This window comes from Ochotona princeps, chromosome 13, assembly GCF_030435755.1.
Source record: "Ochotona princeps isolate mOchPri1 chromosome 13, mOchPri1.hap1, whole genome shotgun sequence".
Lineage (NCBI taxonomy): Eukaryota > Metazoa > Chordata > Mammalia > Lagomorpha > Ochotonidae > Ochotona > Ochotona princeps.
Genome location: NC_080844.1, coordinates 9,545,993 through 9,565,864, shown reverse-complemented (window position 1 = coordinate 9,565,864; position 19,872 = coordinate 9,545,993).

Here is a 19,872-nt window from a genome sequence, read left to right as displayed (position 1 = left end):
AATCATGGTTTGGCCCCAGGTCCACTGGATTGCAAACCGAAACAGAATTTCTCAACCTTCGTACCCCTGACTTCCTAAGCCAGATCATTCATTGAGGTGGAGACTGTCATGTGTGTTTGTAAGACACACTCCTAATCTCTATTGCCTAGGTATCAGTAATATCTATCTAGTTACATCACAAAACGAGAAACTTAAAAATCAACAGGTACCCCAGGAAGAGATGCTAAATTCCCTCTCTCCACTTGCCACTTTATGTTGAGAATCTCCACCCCAGAGAGGATGTGCCAGTCACCATTTGGTGCAGGGAGAAACAACATTAATATTAGCATCACTCTAGTGCTTGCAGAATCTTATTGTATATCTTAATTTTATTGAACTCCATCTCCAATGTGGCTTATGCACGTGTAAGAGTTTGAGAAGTACGCTTCCGCTACATTTATATCTTAACATTGGTGACTATTCTGTACAGATGTTCCTAGACCAGTTCACCTTCTAGAAGCAAGATTCCTAACTGTCCACAGATTGAATCACATTAAAAACAAGATTCTTTTTATTTTTCTTGACAAAAGATCATTACTTTTTAACCCATCTTTGTTGTCACAAGATTTCCTTGTAAGTCTCCTCCCTGGTATAGAATTAAGATTAGGCTGGACTTCCACAATCTATCTATTATATCTTACCCAAGAAAGTGCACTGTGCAAATTACTAGAGATCTGGGGTGCACAACAGTCTGTTATGATGTGGATATCCATGTGTGGTTCTGCAGCCTGCAGTGCTCACATGCAACCATGTCAGTTACTGGACAAAGATGCTTCTCTGCTTTTCCTTGCCATAGCCAATGTCTGGTGTGCACACCTTTCTGAGAACACAGCATGGCCTCATTCAATCTGCAGAGAATCAGTTCTGAAGCAACCCACTACTGTGTGGGAATGGGATCTTGACTTAAAAATCTCTCTGTGGATCTGCTTGGAATGCACCTGGGCAAGCCAATAACCTTAAGGTTAATGACTGTCTGCTCTGCAATGAGAAAGGCTTAGTCCATCAAGGAGGGTACAGGTTTGAAATGAGAGTGATTCTCTTCTCCCTGAAACAATTGAAGCATGGTATGTTTACTGTGCATTAATGTGAAACTCTCTTTTTAAAAGCTCTTTTAATTTATTTATTTGAAAGAGAGAGAGAGAGACGGAAGAGAGAGGCAGAGGCAGAGAGTAAGCACAGTCCACTCACCAGATGGCTACCAAAGCTGGAGCTACACCAGGACAACACCAGGAGCTAGAAACTTTTTCCAAGTCTCCCACATGGGTGCAGGGATTCAAGCGCTTGGGCCACCTTCAATTGTTTTTTTTTTCAAACCATGAACAGGGAGCTGAATTGTACATGGTGCAACTGGGATGTGAGCCAGTGTCCACATGGGATTCCCAGTGTCACTAGTTTGGGATTCACCCACTACATCACACATCAATCCCAGAAATGACTTGTTTTGTTTTCTTTCCTTTTGTTTGTTTGTTTTAAAAATAAAGCCTAGGACTTTGCACAATGGCTCAGTGGCTAAATGCTTACCTTGCAAGTGCCGGGATCCCATATGGGTGCCAATTTGTGTCCCAGATATGTATGTACACACATATGTATGTATGTATGTAATGAACCCATAGGGTGATACAGGAAGACTCTTTCCAAAGTTCACACAGGTATATATAATTGGTATAATGGTTAAGATATCAAAGTACCTGGGTTCAGAGCCCACTAGCTCTACTGCCATCTGGCTCTCTGCTAATATGCACCCTGGGAAGCAAAAATGATGTCCCAAGTGTTTGGGCCCCTGCACCCACATGGAAGACCCATAAGAATCATCCGGGCTGCTGGCTCTGGCCTATTCCATCCCCAGCTGTTGCAAGCATTTGAAGAGTGAACCCGTGATTGGAAATCCTTATTTTTCTTTTTTTGTTTTTTTGAAAGTCAAAGTTACACAAAGAGTGGGAGAGACAGAGCAAAAGAGAGACACACAGAGAGAGAGAGAGAGAGAGAGAGAGAGAGATCTTCCATATGCTGGTAACTTTCCCCACCCCCGAAATAGCCACAATGTCCGTGGCTGGGCCCAGAGTCAGGAGCTTCTTCCAGGTCTCCCATGTCAATGCAGGGGCCCAGTCACTTAGAACATCTTCCACTGCTCTCCCACACACATTAACAAGGAACTGGATTGGAAGTGGAGCAGCCAGATTGGAAGTGGTGCCCATATGGGATGCTGACTCTGCAGATAACAGCTTAACTGATTTTGCCACACCACTGGCCCCAGAAAATTTTATCTGTCTCCATCACTGGATCTAGTTCCCCTTTCAAAATAGAAAAAAAGGTATATTCATGAAAAATGTGCGTTATAGAAAACTTATGAATTTTCGATTTTTGTACTAAACCAATGTATCATTTGATTGTATTTACCATGTTCTGATATCACAATGTACACACACACTCAAACATACATATATATGTATTTGTATACACTTCCATTATTTTTTATCATCCACAACTCATGAGTGTGCAAACACACAGGAGACAACTTCAGAAAGTGGATGAAAACAATGTAATTGAATAGTAAGTTTATGTTTCTGCAAATGTTTTTGAAATCCATGCATAGTTTTTTCAACACACACATTCTCTCTCTCTCTCTCTCTCTCTCTCTCTCTCTCTCTCTCTCTCTCACACACACACACACACACACACACACACATACACACACAATTTTCATAAAGTTTTGGAGAATCCTTCACATACAGGAATCCCAAGTTCTTTTGCACCCAAATAAAACTTAGCGTTCAATTTCTTTTCCATGAACTTGCTGATGTGTTCTCCTATTATCACCCTTTTCCACATTGTATGTCTCTTCCTGACTTTCCTTCATTGTTAGTTTTAAGTTTTGTTTTGTTTCTGGAAAGGCAGAATTACACAGAAGCAGAGTTCCATCTATTGCTTCATGCTCCAAAGGCCCTGACAACCAGGGCTGGGTCATGTCTGTGTCAGGAGTTGGGGACATGACCCAGGTTCTCACAGCGGTGACAGGAATTGAAGCTCTTCAGCCGCCATTCACTGCTTTCCTAGGTGCATTAGCAGGCAGCTTGGATTGGCAGCAGAGTAACCAGGTCTGGAACCAAAACTCTGATAGAAGATGCTGGCATCACAAGCTGCAGCAAAATCCTCTGCATGACGGTGCCAGCCCTCTCCTGTTATTTTCATGTCCAGGATACGGGAATAGTAACAAGATTGGTGGGAGAGGGTAAACTTCATTCCTCCTGTATGCAGGAGCTCGCGTGGGATCTCATTTGCAACTTGAGAGCTTTAGGTTGTTTTGAAATACACCAAGTGGCCGTAAGAAGGTCTATGGCTTTTTGGGTTAAATACAGGCTTTCTGGTTGCAGATCTCAAAAACTTCCCTAAGTGAGAAATCGGTTATTGAGAGGGAGGACTTCATCACAGTGCCTAGAGGAGCTGTGGAGTCTGCCTTCTCTTGCTTTGGAGACTGCAACTGCAGGAGCTGAGCTAATCCGAAACCAGGGACCAAGAATGTCCTTCAGGTGTGCCAGGTAGGTGCAATGTCCCGAGGCTTTGAGCCATCTTTCACTGCTTTTGCAGGCCATACACAGGGAGCTAGATGGGATGTAGAGCAGTTGGGACATGAACCAATGCCCACTGGACCCCAGCGCTTGAAAGATGAGGATTAACCAATTGAGCCACTGCATAGGGCCCTGATAAGCACTCCTTAATGAACAGGCACATGCAGATAGCTGTGGGGGCTGTGATACAGCCCGGTCAGGGATACGTGTCCGCCAGGCATTCAAGAATCAGTACAGCTTCCCTGCAATGAGGAGAAGGAAAAGTCACAGAGTGGGATTAGGGGAGGGCATAGGAAGGATGCAAGTTCTGAATAGTTCTGCACTTCTGCCTCCCAAGAGATGACATTTGCAGCTTGGGACTGTATCCCTTGAACTGACTACCCTGATAAAGGCAAAGGCAGACTTCACGCTCCCTGGGCCAGAGAAAAATGATAAAGGCAGAGTGCTGAGCTGCTGTCACTAACCCAGCTCTCAGCAGTCCAGCTCTGGGGTCCTCAAATGGCCTACTCCCTCCCTGGTGGCAGTCAGTCTCCATCCTTCAACTTCAGCCCATTCTGGTTGCTGCCGCAGCCATCCCTCCAGGGTCTGCCAGTGTTTCACCCACCATCAACTCACCACCCTCCTCCATCCCTCCTTAGGATGCTGCCTTTGCCCTTTGCTCCAAACTCACAAAGCCATTGCATAGAAACTAAATTTCTTTTTCAGCTCCTGAGCTGAGTATCACCCGTAACTGCGGGGCCCAGATCAGGCTGGCTTCCTCTTCAGTGGGTAGGTTTTCTGAGACTGTCAAGACTCCAATGGACAAGTAGAGATGTGGTTGGAGAGAAAAGGACTCTGGGCAGAGAAAGCAGCCTGCACAACATCACAGAGCTACACAGAGAGTTGGCGGTAGGGACCCTAGAGAGACAGAGCATAAAATTCATGGCGAAATAAATAGCAGGCTAGGCAACTGCAATGCGTGGTGATGACCTCGTAAGAAAAGTCAGTCTGGGGACAAAACAAGCTGGAAATGGAAGGGACACTTGGGAGTGAAGCAGCTGAATCTGTGATAGAATGCTTATCAATGGCTAAAGAGAAAAAGAACTGAAAAATAGCAATGTGAACATTAATCTGATGTACATGAAATTCATCAAAAACAGGAGCCTCAGTTGCAACGCAGTCTCAAGTTTTAAGACTGCTCTGCGGGAGCTAGTGCTGCTGTGCAGCAAATTAAGCTGCTGCCTACAGGGAACTGGTTCGAGTCCAGGTTGCTCCATTTCTGAGCCAGATCCCTGCTAACAGCCTTGGAACACAGTGGAGGATTGCCCAAGTGCTTGGACTTGTGCCACTCATGTAGGAGGTGCAGAAGAAAATTCCTGGCAACTGCCTTATCTTGGTTATGACTGCCATCTGAGAAAGGAACCAGTGGATGGAAGATTCTGTCTCTCTCTCTCCCTCTCTCTCTCTCTGTCTCTCTGTGTGTGTGTGTCCTCTCTCTGTAATGCTACCTTTCAAATAAGTAAGCAAAATCTTCAAAAATAAAATAAAATGCTCATATTAGAAATGCTATTCTATGGCAAAGAAAGTCTCTGTGATTTTGTTTCAGGTTATGCCCAGTCTGTTTATCTTCCACAGTCTAGAATGCTCTGTCTGATCCTAGAAGATGCTGTGATTTTGGACAAACTGACAGAAAAAGGATTCAATTCCTCATGGAACAGTCCTGGACTCTGATGTGCTCTGTGCTATTCTATCAGATCTGGGCAAAGTCCAAGTAAAATCATTCTTTAACTTGGAAAACTGTCATGACTTGTCTAATGTCGGCTAAGCCCCCTTGTGATGCTGAGGCCGTCTGGCGGGCCTGTCCTGGACTCCATGCGTAGCGAGTATGTGTGAAGTGGGGCCAAGTTGTTCAGCTGCATTGGCAATGGCCTGCAGGCAGAGCCAGGCTGAATTCCTCTGTCCTGGGGTCCTCATGCCAGGGCCATCATTCTGTCTGCAGGGGTGGGAGAGGGTGGGGGAGAAGCTGGAAAGAAGCATCTAGGCACACACTGTTGCAAGGTTGTAAATTTCCTCCCGGCTATTCAATATTCATGTAATTACCCCAGAAAGCACATTTGACATTTCATAAAGACGGTAGAGTATTTAGCATTTGTCTCTCTCTCTCTCTGCTACCAAAGCATACATAGGGAAAAAAATAATAATAATCCCCAGAGACCCCTGCTGTCTGAAATGGCAACAGTTATTGAATCCATAAATTTGATGGATCAAAGTCTTCCCTCTTCATACCTTCCGTGATTTAGAAATGGAAGTGACACCGAATAAATGAGCTGGCCTGCTGTTCTTCCTCATGGAATGCAGCAATTCCCAGTGCCAGAAAATGCCTGCCTCCTGCCAGCTCTGCCCGTGGCTTCAGTCCTTCATGTTTGAACGCAGTCCCCAAAATGAGCTGCATGAACCCACAAACCCTGCCTAGACCTTGGGCACACACAGTAGGCAAATGCAGACTGCAGCTTCACGCTCATCCCCCAGCACTGCTGAACAAGATTTCCATTTTTCATGGACCCTGCAGGCTCTGCAGAGAGACTGTGAGGACCCTAGAGCCTAGCAAACAAGCCTCTTCACCTTACATTGCCACACAGGCTCAGGAAGAGCATCTGCAGTTCACCAGAGAGCAGATCAGTCCGACAAAAGATACCTGGTACTGGCCACACCGGCCTTCTGGGAGCAGATGCCCAGCTCATGGTTACTCAGTAGAGTCAGAATCTGGCAACCCCTGCCCCTCTGCCCAAGGGGAAGCAGTGCCTGTCCTCCACGCCTGACCTGAACCCAGGATCCCCTCTGTCACCACCAGGCTCAGGAAGATTACAAGCGCCATGACCACAGCCCAAGAGTTTCACCCTATTGAAAGCATAAAAGTAGTTTTCCAAGCATAAGACCATCCAGTGGCCTATCAGAGACTTATGTCCAGAAATGTGTAATGGGTTGTCTTAGTTTCAGACATGAATTCTTTACCAGCTAAAATATGTAAATATTGAGATAGACATATAGGTGTCTAATTATGTGATATGTTTTAGAATAATTCGTGTTCACATATGTGTAATTTTAAGTACAGACAAGGATAATAGAAGTCCATGGAAAACAGCATTAAAGGAGAAGTTTATGTTGATGTAAACAAATTTCCAATTCCATGTGTAGTTTTCCATGACATGCATTTTGCAGGAAACGCCCTTGCATGGATGCATTTCAAAGTGTTTTGACACCAAAACAAACTTAGCTTTTAATTCCATTTCGCTGTAACATGTGATATTTTTGTGATTGAATATGAACATTATTGTTACCCATGAATGCACATAAAATCACTGTGTGCATAGTTATTTGTGACGGTGTTTGTGCCTGTACGTATGCAAAGATATACATGTGTATGAACATTATTGTTACCCATGAATGCACATAAAATCACTGTGTGCATAGTTATTTGTGACGGTGTTTGTGCCTGTACGTATGCAAAGATATACATGTGTATGTGTACGCCCTCCCAGGATCAAACTTAGATTTGTCCATGACTACAGACATGTGCAGCAAGCACTGCGTTTTTACTGTGACTACCACAATCTATTTGCACACCAGCTTTGAAAGTCTAGAATTCCTTTCATCAGCATGGTGCAGAAAGTGGGTATTAGTGAGAGGAAATGGCTCGTCCAGGAGAGCACAGGCAGCAAGGTGAGATTGAACTCCTGATTAGACACACTGTGTCAGTGCTTCTAATGAGTGTGTTTGTGTGTATTCACGTGTGTGTATGTGTGTGTGTACAGGAGGTGGGGGTGTATATGCCTACTATAAGCTTGCACATGCATATGTCACAAGTGCATGTTGAAAAGGGGTCTCCTGAGCAGAGACAGAGCATTCTTGGCAATTGCATGCAGACAGGATTCACCTGCCTAGCTACACACTCTAAACCATCCTCTAAATGACCCATATTCCTACCCAAAAACTCTTCCTGAACCAACCAGTCTCCTCCTGTCTCTCTGAGACCCCTTATCCATTCTAAGTCCTGTTTTTGCAGTTGCAGAACCAATACTCACATGTGTGACCAGCCACTTCCGTGAGGTTACCCCAATTAATTCCAAACATCCTAGACATTCCAGAGGCTCCAACAGCCAGGGTTAGGCAGATCAGGTGTGCCAAGGAACAAGCTCTGGTGACAGAGTAGGTCTGTCAGTTACAGCTACTCATAAATAATGTGAACGCCTGCAGTTTGAGCCACTGTTGCAAGACTGCACAAATCGCTTACCATAAACTGGGAACTGCCATGTCTCCTGCTCTAAAGTGGCTGACAGAAGAAAGCAAGATGAAATAAAAGTGTCTGGCATGAGGCCAGACAGACACAGCGTTCTCAAAGCTATGTCCTCCTTTTGCTTCTAAGACCCTGAAAGCTGCAGCAATGCTGCTCAATGGGTGGGCAGCTATTTTGCTATTCATCTTCTTCCTTTGAAACCGGTACATTTTGTACATGCAAGTCCACTTCCAACTTGCGTCTCCCTCTCTAGCCAGGTTTCTGCAGCCACATTGACACCATAAGATCTGCCTTAACTTAGAGATAAAGACAGATGCTCTGATGGAAGTCAAACTGCAGTGGCCAACTAGGGAGATTTACATGTCCAAGGGTCTCAGTTGAGCTGAAGAGGATCTCATTGGCCTCTGAGAGTGTATCAGTGATGAGCTCAGCTGGAGCAAGGTTAAGCTATTCCTCAGCAGGCTGGGGTGGAGGAAACTGTAAAGGAAAACAAAGCCTTTCTCTGGGGAGGTGTTATCTGGCACAGAGTTTCAGCCACTCTTTGGGATTTCACATCTATCGGAGTACCGGATCCAGATCTTGGTCCTGCTTCCAACTCCAAACTTCTATTAAAGCACTCCCTGGGAGGCAGCAGGGGATGGCTCCAATAGGAAAGATCTTGGCGTGCTCTGGGATCCTTGGCTTCAGCCTGGCCAGACCCAGGATGTTGTGGTCATTTGTGGAATAAACCAACACATGGAAGATCTCCTCTTTCTATCTGTGTGTCTCTCTGTCTTTCAAATTAATTAAATAACATTACTTTTGCAATAATCCTGTTAGTATAAAAGCCTGCAGCTGGGAGAAACAGAATCAGGGGATTATTGAACCTTCAGAGAACAAGCAATAGACCTGACTCTTGACTTTCCATTCATGTATCCATTGCCTCTTGGGCTCCCCTATCTGTTCTCACCTCTGATTCTTCCTAGCAACTACTGTTCCAACAAAGCCTCCCTTTTGATCATGATGTTCTAGATGTTCTCCACTCCTTGGTATGCAATGATGCCACGATTAAGGAAAAAAAACTTAGCTTCCGATGTCAGTGATGATACATCAGTTCTGGCATCCCTTTAGTCTGGTCCCATCTAGCATCTACTCTTAATGGAAAAACAGTTCTAGAAAAATTTGAAAGATCAGGATAGATGTCTAACAGCACTGAGCAGGACACACGACCACAGAAATTTATTTCATACTTAAGGTTCCCAAATTCAAAAGAGCCTCAGTATCAGCCAGCTTTGTTTGTTCTGAAGATGCAATACCTTATACCTGTCTTGTAAGAAGATATCAGACATGTCAAAAGTCATGTACAAGTGCAGCCAAGAGTGAGCTAGCATCCATCTCTTTTTAGTTTTCATTTGAGGGATAGAAGGAGACATGAGTTCGGAGGCCTGCCCCTTAAGTTCTGGCAGCCATCATAGATGAAGGCCATTCATCTGTGTGGCCACTCTTCCAGAACATGAGCTTCACACGTGAGGGCAACTGCACAGCAATCAACAGAAACCCAGGCCATAGCAGATGGCATCCTCCTCCTACCTCAGGCCTTGGAGAGCTTCCCTCCTCTCCACTGTGACAGGTCAGCTCTCTTGGGGGAGGAAATGTTCCCAAGGCAGGGTCCAGCTGCTCTCCTCCTTTATCTCTTGATCTGATTCCACTCAGCCCTCATCTCCTCTCCAGGCCACACCTGCCTTGTTTCTTCATGCAGGGATATTCAACTGCCCTTGATATACCCTGGGGCCCACTTTGACCAAAGCAAGGGCCTCTGATCCTATTTTTAAAAACCCATGAACGCTTGTTCTTAAACTAGCACCACCTGGTAGCAGTCTATTCCCAACAGCCACAACAACTTGCTTTTCTTCACTCTGCACAAATAACTGAAGGACAGAAAGCGGTCTGGGGGAGCAAGGGTCACTGACCAGAGCAGAGTAGGCTTGGGTGGTGGCTTCTGGCCACAGACTCTTCCTCTGCCTGAAATGCCTGCCTTTTCAACTGTCAAGATCCCCTATATCCCCCAATTCCCTGGAGGAATGAGGGCTGCTGTCCCAAATTCCCCTGTGGCTTTTGATGTCACTGCAGGAACAGTCACCCTGAGTTCCACAGGGATGCCTCTGCTGTCACCTCCCGTTTCCCATTCCAGGGCTTTGCACACCCAGCCAGGACTTTCCTATACCAGTGGCTTTGTCATTATGGCTGACAGTTCATGATTGCCATCTCAAAATTTGGCAGTTTAAACAGATGCACACAGGGTCAGTAGGTGACACTCATTTAGTACTTGCTGTATACCAGGTATCACTCTAAGGATCATGTTCGGACTTGCCACAACACTGTGAGGCAGGAGTCTTAAGACTCATGGATGTTTTCAAAACTTAGATAGGATCACTGAGGTAGAAAGGGCTAACCCTGAATCAAAGCCTAGGCTGTTCCTAATTATTGCTGGACTCTGAGGAAAATATGGGGGAAATGGAGGGGAAGGTGACAGAGAGGTTCTCCAAGTTTCCAGCTCACTCAGGCAATGGGAATGTATGGGAGACTGTGTTGAAAATTATGTCAGAACCAAAACATGCAAGCTCAAGTGTATCTGTGACTGTTAGGTACACTAGAACCAGACAGCTGCAGTGGGGATTTCTAGCTTATTTTTCAACTGGGGGAGGAGATCTCTGCCATAAATTGTCAGGATCCCATAAGGACAATCATTTTTAAACTCATTGCCATGGAATATGATACAGGAGAAAGGCAGATGTATACACAGCAGCCATGGCAGGCCTGGTTAATGCCATAAGCCTTGAAGGCTAGTGTGAGCCTCAAGTTTTCATGGGACCTTGAAGATCACCTTGAACACCAAATGTGCACCCTCATCCTTGCCCTGGGGCCAAGGAACAGAGTAAGAACCCAGAACCATGCCCGTAGGTCTCTGGCCCTGTTGGGGAGACCAGGTTGTAAAGGAGCTGCCTTCCCCACCACTTTAACATCTTCTTGTGTTGTCTTTTCCTTGCCCAAGACAATACCAGCCTTTTGGATAAAATCAAAATCCAAAGTACTAGGCAAGAGATTCTAGTACCATAAGCTGATATTGACAGAGTTCAATCAGAAGCATGCATCAGGACAGTTAGTCTGAGCCCAGAGACACAGATAATCAAAGTACCTACTGTAACAACCAACAGCAATATCCTGAATGCATTTCCTTTCATGATTGTGGGAGGAAAAGATCAGGATCTTTCATACAGGGAGCACAAAAGGTAGGGGATGGAGCTTTCCCTAAACAGCTATGATTAATAATACTAGTGTCTTGGTGTATTAATTAACTATTGCTGCCTAACTAGCCACATCAAAGTCCCTAACTTGAAGAACAGCCATGCATTAATTTTCACGCATCCACAGGAAGGTGAGCTGATCCCAGCTGGACTTGTTTGCTTGTGTGGGCAGTTGGTTGGTCTACAGTGACTTCCCCTGAAACAAGCATGTTCTCTTCTGTGCAGCTTGTCACTTATAAGCAATTTAGTCCAGGGTTATTCTCATGATGACACTTAAGAGTTCAAGAGGAAACGTTGGAAGCATACCAGTTCTCTTGAGCTTGTCACTTTTGTTGCTTTATTTTAGCTAAAACAAGCCACCAGGTAGGTTCTGGCTCCTGAGTCGGGGAGTTAAACTATTACGTCTCAATGAATAGAGCTGCAGGCATGTTGCAATCAGTATATTCAACTATTCGATGGTAATAGGGTAAAAGAGCCAACTAATAGGCACTGAACAGTCATACTACAAACTGGCTATCACCAACACTTGCATGATGAAGAAACTAAAACTTTGAGAAATAACTGATACTCAGAGAGAGAGAGAGAGGTTAAACCAAGCCCAGAAAGGTAGAACTGAAGTTTTTCCACAACTTTCATTAGACTCTCAAGCCTCTGCCTTTTCCATTTCCCTAAAAGGTCTTGATCATACTCTTCAGTATGGATGTGAAAATCAAATGTTGACTTGGGACTTGGGGTGTCCATGAGAGAGGTGTGTGCCATGAGGGAAGGTGAGCCATTGCTTAGGAAACAAGCAGTTTCCTGGAAAAATGGGTTTGGACGACACTAAAAACACATCTCTGGAGTCAGATGCACTTGTATCCATGAAACGAAAACCTAATCATCACAAGATGGGAATAAGAGTTAAATGAAGAGCCAATTCACTCTTGCAGTAGCTGGCTGCAGATGCAGGCTCTGAGGTACAATGAGGGCTACTCCGCTTCTTTGTGTCTTGGTTTGGCCACCTCTAGCATGGGTAAAACAAGTCTTTATCCTGGAGGATTAAAGAGTTAGCATCGGCAGAGCATTCAAGATATCTGATGCTTAGTAACAGGTACACAAAAACCAGCATGCAGATCCTCCAGTATCCTAACAGCCGAAGAAGAGGAGGTCAACGTGTCAACTGCATGGAGGAACACACAGGGAGAGAGTGCCTCATCAACTGCACCTGCAGCACAAGCAGTGGAGACACAAAATGGTCAGAGCAGGTGCAGGAGCACACCCAGTGTCAGACCACGGCATGGAGCCAGGTTTTGCTCTTTGCAGAAGCATCACTGTCATGCTCCCTGGTGGTGCACAGCTCAGAAACCTGCTCACATGGGGTTGTTGAAACTATAGGAGCATGCTAGTCCTCTCATGTTCATTCACACACACACACACACACACACACACAGAAGCACACACCTATGCACCCTTACACACCCACATGTCTAAACTGGATAGCTGGTGGCTTCCAAAGAGGGAATATACTAGGAAAAGTCAAGGTTATGGGTTGAATATATCTTTCAAGCTTTATTGGTTGAAATTCTAACCCAATACCCCTGAATGTGACTGCATGCAGAGACAGGGTTTTTAAAGAGATAACTAAAACAATAGAGAGACGCAAGGAGGTCTCGCATCCACTATAACTAGAGTCCTTGTAAGAAGAGAAAAGGATGCACATACGAAGCAAACAAGCAGGCCAAGGAAGAATGAGAAGACATCCATCTACAAGCCAAAGAGAAGCTTCAGGAGAAAAATGGTACTGACAACCCCTCCCTGCTTGGCTACTGTCAATCAAGCTGAGTACCATAGCCAATAATGGCCCATTGATATGATACACAATTTCTTTTTAAAAGAGATTTATTTATTTTTATTACAAAGTCAGTTATATAGAGAGAGGAAGAGAGACAGAGAAGAAGAAACAGAGAGGAAGATCTTCTGTCTGGTGATTCACTCCCCAAGAGGCTGTGATGACCAGAGCTGGCCTGATCCAAAGCCAGGAACCAGGGACTTCTTCCAGGTCTCCCACACAGGTGCAGGGTGCCAAGGCTTTGGGCCATCCTCGACTGCTCTCCCAGGCCACAAGCAGGGAGCTGGATGGGAAGCGGGGAATGCTGGGATTAGAACCGGTGCCCACATGGGACCCCAGCTCTTTCAAGGTGGAGATTTTAGCCACTAGACCACTGCACCAGGCCCATGATACACAATTTCAAAGAGAAAATTGGTAACTTCCAAGGCCAAGCTACTTTTCCCAGGTCAAGAGAGCTGTGAATTCTTGGAGAGTGGAGCAAGGGCTTTGGTCCACAAAACTATGGGTCCAAGCTAAGCTAGCAACACATTCCCCATGCCCCATGCACTGCTCTCTGAAAGACATCCCTGGAGGATCCTGTCCAACCCATGTTCATGCCCAGGCTCTGGGTTCAGCTGTCCCTTGTCTGCTGGGCTTCCCATGGGGCATCCTGTCCTTCCAAACACTTCCTCCAACTTTTCCTTTCTGGACAATCTGGAATATGCTACTCCCTGCTGTCTGGCAAGTGCATACCTTCTTATTTCACAGCTGGAAAAACAAGCATGAAAACATAGGACTACGTGCATGAATGTAATATCTGCTTGCTCTGCGGGATGCCGTGGCATGTAACTCACTTAACATTAGCATGAATAAGTTGACATTTTTTAAGGTTAATGACCCAGTAGCTTATAAGGCAGGTAGAGTTTCAAATTAAGCAAGTATGAGCAGGAAGCCTCTGAAACAACCTCAGTCGTGGCTTTTTGTAACATCTGCAGCAACTAACTCATCCTGTGGCAGCAATACAACCGTACAACCAGCAAGGACCTATGTCCTCTGGCTAATTTGCACTTTGGAAAAATATCTCCAAGTCCTCAGCAAGTGTCTCCTGGGATTTTTAAAATGATACGCATCATGATTCAACATATTGCGTGTGCTGGAGGTGAGTCAGGACCTTGCTGGGATTGAAGAATATAAATAAATCACTGGGGAAGAAACAGACTGCAGGACAACAAAGAGAAGCCATGTTGTTTTAGGAGCATGTTGATGACACCACAAGTAGCCAGTCAGCTTTTTCATTTCTTCGTCTTATTAAGATTTTATGAAATGTGAGGTCTCCTCTCCATCTCTTCCCCCCACCCCCAGTCTTGATCAATAATGCAGCCATCTAGATATTGAGGACAAACCCCAAACTAAATTCTTCCAGACTTATTCTTTGCATTCCTGGACTTGGGCTTATCTGTTCTTTGTTACAGCAGAGTATTATGATGGATTTTACCTCCCACTATGATTCCCCATTTTTTCCCTTTTAATAATCATATTTGTGATATTTAAATGATACCTAATGGGCCTAATACTTTAAAAACTAAAGCAAAACAAGACTGGTCTCTATAAAGACCTGCACATGAAGGACAGAAAGCTAGCATCTGTTGAAAGTGAACTTTAGGGATTTCTGCCCTGCAGCCAGCAGGATCTTGGGTCTGGCAGGCACAGTGCCAATGGCTCTAGGTGAAAACCTTGGGCCACAGGAAGGTGAGCTCTGGGGACCTGGTATCGTGGGCCTATAGGGGACCTGGGGGATGGCACAGGTGGGGACAAGTAGGGACATGAGGGTTCATATTCAGGTGAGGAATAACTTCCAAGAGACTTCCATGGACAGGGCCACTGTACAGGCAGGTAAGCAAGGGGACTAAGACTGAGCTATTTGGAGTGAGCAACAGGAGGACCTTTAAGGGTCAGACTGAAGTACCAACACACATGGGAGGCCTGCGTTGGGGTAGTTAGCATTGACCATTACCAAATACCACTCACAGCACACACTGATGCTGGGTAGGGGCCTTCCCGGCAGGACTGGATCATGGTACCCACCCGTGAGAGTCAGAACAGGGAATGAGTAATGTGTGACTGGGCCATGACACTGGGCAGCATGTGAGTGAATCAGGACCAGGGGCAGACTCTGTGAGGGCAAATGGGTACTCACCCCTGTGGAACAATAATCCCCGTTGGCACACATAAGATTTGTGCCTGGGAACAGGCCTGGTTGAGAGCTAAGGGGACACCCCAGCTGGGTTGTTGTTCCCATTGGTGAGCGCAAGAGTCAGAATGGGGAAATGGGAGCAAAGGGTTGGGCTGGACATGGCTGCGGTCTGCAGTATCACTCCTTTGGCATGGATGTGGACTGCCTGTGGGGAGCGCCAGACTGCTAGACTCCAGCAGCCACTCATATTCGTGAGAGCCAGTGTGGGTGTAAAACAGCTTGGGCTAGATCTCCCCCCCCACCCCCGTGAATGATGTGAGATCTGTGTCTCGGTGTGGACCAGGTGTGGCTGGGCTGTAGCACACAACAGTGAGAACCAGAATGGGTGTGGGCCAGTTGGGCAAGAACACTGTTCCTGTGAGGTCAAGAGGTAGACAAAGTCTACCTGGGCCAATCACCACCACGGTGTACAACATCCGACATTGGGAGGAGACATGATAGCGAAGCTTGGGGAATTCCTTTGTCAGAACGCAGTCCTTGCAAATGAGCACAAGAACCAAGGCAGTGAGCAGCCCAGAACAGGCCAGGTTACAGACCAGCCAGCATACATATGGGTTAGCTCTAGGGGCAGGCCAGGCTGGGCCAGTTCATAACATTCAATGGCAAATCTGAGAACCAGATCAGAATGCAGGAGGGGCTGGTTTGGGCTGCAATGTTAGCCAGTTCATTGGGTCCTGGACTGGGGACTAACTGAACCTGTCTAGACTGCAGCATCTACCAATATGAGCTGGAACTGGGGGCAGGCTGGACCAAGACAAGCTGCAGCAACTTCCGGTGAAGAAAACCATGGCAATCTGGGGGAGGTGGGTGCTGAGTCTGTGAGCCCTGGGGGCAGGGGGCAGTGGTCTGGTGGGGTCAGATTCAGTTGACCTGGGTCCTTGGCCTGCCTGTGAGAACTGGTCCTCCCCAGTAGAAAAGATGGAGTGGTAGACAGCTGGCCCAGATCCACAGAGTATATGGCAGCCCATTGAGACCTGCAGGTGACATCTGCCAGAGGAAGCAGGGCAGAACAAATTGGACAACCACCCCCAGCCAAACAATGACAGCAAATATCTGGGCAAATGGAGACTCTAAGGTAGACTATGTCAACCAATGGACATTGAAAGCATTCCAGCATTCTTGGACCGGCAAGTCTGACAACACTTCAGAACCACCTGGGCAAAACCCTCAGCTTGTGTGCCACCCTGGGCTGGTATCAGGTCGCCATTCCCCATCCCCAAGGTCCTGGGGCAGTTGGGAGGTTGGGTATGGCTTTACTGTTTAACCCATCGCTCCACCTTCCGCTCAGAGACAGGCAGAAGAAATAAAAATTTGGAAACAATGATCACACTCACTTTTCCCTAACTCTTAATCTTTCTCACCCTGATCAACTATGTTAACACCATCTAAAATTTTTGAATTAAGTAAATAGATTTTAAAAATAAATAAGGTTATAAGGAATAGCCAAAAAGTCCATCAAAGAGACATGCGCTTGGCAGAGCAGTTAAGCCATCATATGGGACATCGCAGTCCAAGTCAGAGAGCCTGGCTTATTTTCCAACTCCACTCCCCATTTCAGCTTCCTCCCATGCAAGACAGCAGATGACAGTACAAAAGGTTGGGTCCCTGATACCCATGTGGGAAGCCAGATTGGATCCGTGACTCTGGTCTCAGTTTGTTCATCCATGACTGTTATGGAGATCTGGCGAGTAAGTCAGAGAATGAGAGAGCTCCTTTTCTCTTTCGTTTTTCTGTTTTTACGTATTACACAAGCAATCAATCGTAGTAAGAATATAACAAATTTTCTGTTTTTCTTCCTGTTGTTGATTTTAAAGAGATGTATAGTAACTGTGTAGTAGAGACTATCATATACAGATGTGAAGATGTACTGCAGTGTGCATTTCTGCTTCCAAATCAAAGATGGACTCCCAATGAAACTGTTAAGTATATCTTGACAATAGGATGCTGGACTCTCTGCCATTGTCCATACCTACAATGTCAGAATACATTTAAACAGAAGAACGATGGACTTATGAAGGACTATACTATTGTAATAATATAAGGGAAATCGGGGGAGGGTGGGATTTGGGGAGGGCAGGAAGGAAAATCCCACTGCCTATAGAACTGTATCATAACATAATACATTTTTTAAATGAATATAATGAAAATCTATTTAAATAAACGGGCAAAAACCAAGCAAAATTGGAAACTCATGGGAAATGTACACTATGACAAAACTGCATGATTAAAAAAATGTTTGCACCATAGCTTATTTTTGAATTTCACCTTCCACTTCTTTTTAAAGATTTTTTAATTTTTATTGGAAAGTCAGATATACAGAGAGGAATATCTTCCGCTAATTCACTCCGCAAGTGGCCACAAAGGCCAAAACTGAGCCTATCTGGAGCCAGGAGCCAGGAACCTCTTCCAGGTCTCCGACGTGGGTGCAGGGTCCCAAGGCTTTGGGCCATCCTCGACTGCTTTCCCAGGCCACAAGCAGGGAGCTGGATGGGAAGTGGGGCCACTGGGATTAGAAATGGTGCACATATGGGATCCCAGCGCATACAAGGCGAGGACTTTAGCCGCTAGGCTACCACACTGGGGCCCGGGTTTTTTGAAGTATTATAGTTTGTCCTCACCTCCAATCCTACCTGTGTGCATTGATCAGATTAAAAGTTGGATTTTTGTGTATCCATCCTCACCTTTTCTCTGATAGTATGAAGACATGAATGCACATTCGTGCAAGCATATATATATGTGTGCTTGACATTGCATTGTTGTACAGAAACTATTTATTCAATGATACCTTCAGGGTATCTGGCTGGGATGTCCTCACACATGTACCTCATTCTTCCTGTTGATCCTTGGCACTAAAAACACCAGCAAGAAAGCCCCGAGCCTTGACTGACTCTCCTCTCTCCCGTGAGTATTCTTCTTCATCCCCCTGCTAATGGCCTGTATTCTGTATTTCACAGAAGTGGGCCTCAGGAAAACTTTATGAAACCAAAGGATGAAGAAAATCTGGGAGCAAGAAAGGAAGACAAACAGAAGGCAAAGGAATGAGAAAAAGAAGACAAAAAAGGGAAAAAGACGATGTCAAGTTGAAAAGAAGAAAGGGAAGATGAGAAAAGGGCAGACGTGAAAAAAAAGCTGATTATTTTTTATAGCTCCCAAGAAGGTGAAGTAAGTCCAAGAGTCCCCCACAAATTCCATGTTTGTTATGTTTGGGAAGGGGGTGGTGCCTCTACTAATAGTGAATATTCTTTTCAAATCAGGCAAGTTTGAAATTAGAACCCTAGGTCTTCTATCATGCACTTGCTTGCCCTAGGAAAACTTGTCTAAGGTTGCTGGGCTTATTCTTGCAAGCTGTACAATGGGGCTATCAGCTAAGGATAGGACAACCTGGAGGGCAGTGCTGGCTGGTTGCACTTCTTGTCTCATGGGCTGGACTGAGTGTTTCCATCCCACTTGCCTTCATGAACTATTTTCCCACATGGCCTAAAGAAAAAGAAAGCCACCAGAAGTGGGTAAACATGGACTGCCTCTTCCACAGTTAGGTTCAGAAAATGTGAATTGTGAAGTTTCTTGGCTCATCGCCATGTGCTGTAAGCACAGCAGGACATTATACTTTGAATCAATGCCTCAGGATCTAGTTTATGTAAACCAATGTGCCCCGACACTTCATTAAGAAAGGATCATTTCTGTTGGTAGGAAGCAAAAACAAAACCTAAGTATTTTCTGTGGGTACAGAGACCTTTAGAAGATCGAGAACAAAGAAATCTACCGGAAGGAAATGCACAGATGGAGAAGGGCATGCGAGACGACAGAACAGCACAGCCTGCTTCCGAACACCTCATGAAGGAAGTCTGGGAAGAGCCTGGCAAGCAGATTTCCACCCCCATACCTCCAGCCAAGGGTCTGAAAATCACTTTATGTGTCTGAATTACACAGTGGCCATCTCAAACTAGCACGTGCCCCTCTAAGTCACCTCCCAGTTCTAACAGGGTCTGCTCAGCCCCTCAGCCCTGCCTCTCCCAACGTACGGGAAGCAGTGTCACCACACACTGTCTTTGTTTGGCTTCTATGGACTGTTCCAGTTCTTCCTGGACTCATGTCTTGGTCCTTCAATGCCATTACTCACATGTGCTTTGCTCTCCTGGCCTCAATTTTCTTGTGTTCTGGACGTACGTCTCACAGCATTTTATTTTTTTGTTTTTTGCTTTTTGTTGTGCTTTGTTTTTCCACCTCTCTTTTCAGCATGCTCACTTAATTTTCTCTGTCCCCTGGGTATCATTGGGAAACCGTGACAGCTGCTGCCCAGCCTGAGCTTGAAGCAACCCCCACATGAATGGCTGAGAGAAGCATCCATTCATTGTCTCCACACCTGCACAACAAGCTCCCTCTAACCTATGCCCCATACATTAGCTAGGATGGTGCCACAACGGATCGTGCTTAGAAATGCAGGCTCAGAGTCAGACTAGTGACCTAGGTATTTGACTTCTGTGCTCCTCTCAATCTGAAAAAAAAAAAAAAATAGGGATAATCATTGGACCTGGCTTGCAGCTGTGGCTGCTCAATGCCATGGTGTGCAGGGAACAAAGCTGGAGTTTTCCCAAGTTCAGGCGTTTCAACCATCGTTCCTATGGCTGTCATCATCTTTCTCAGCATCA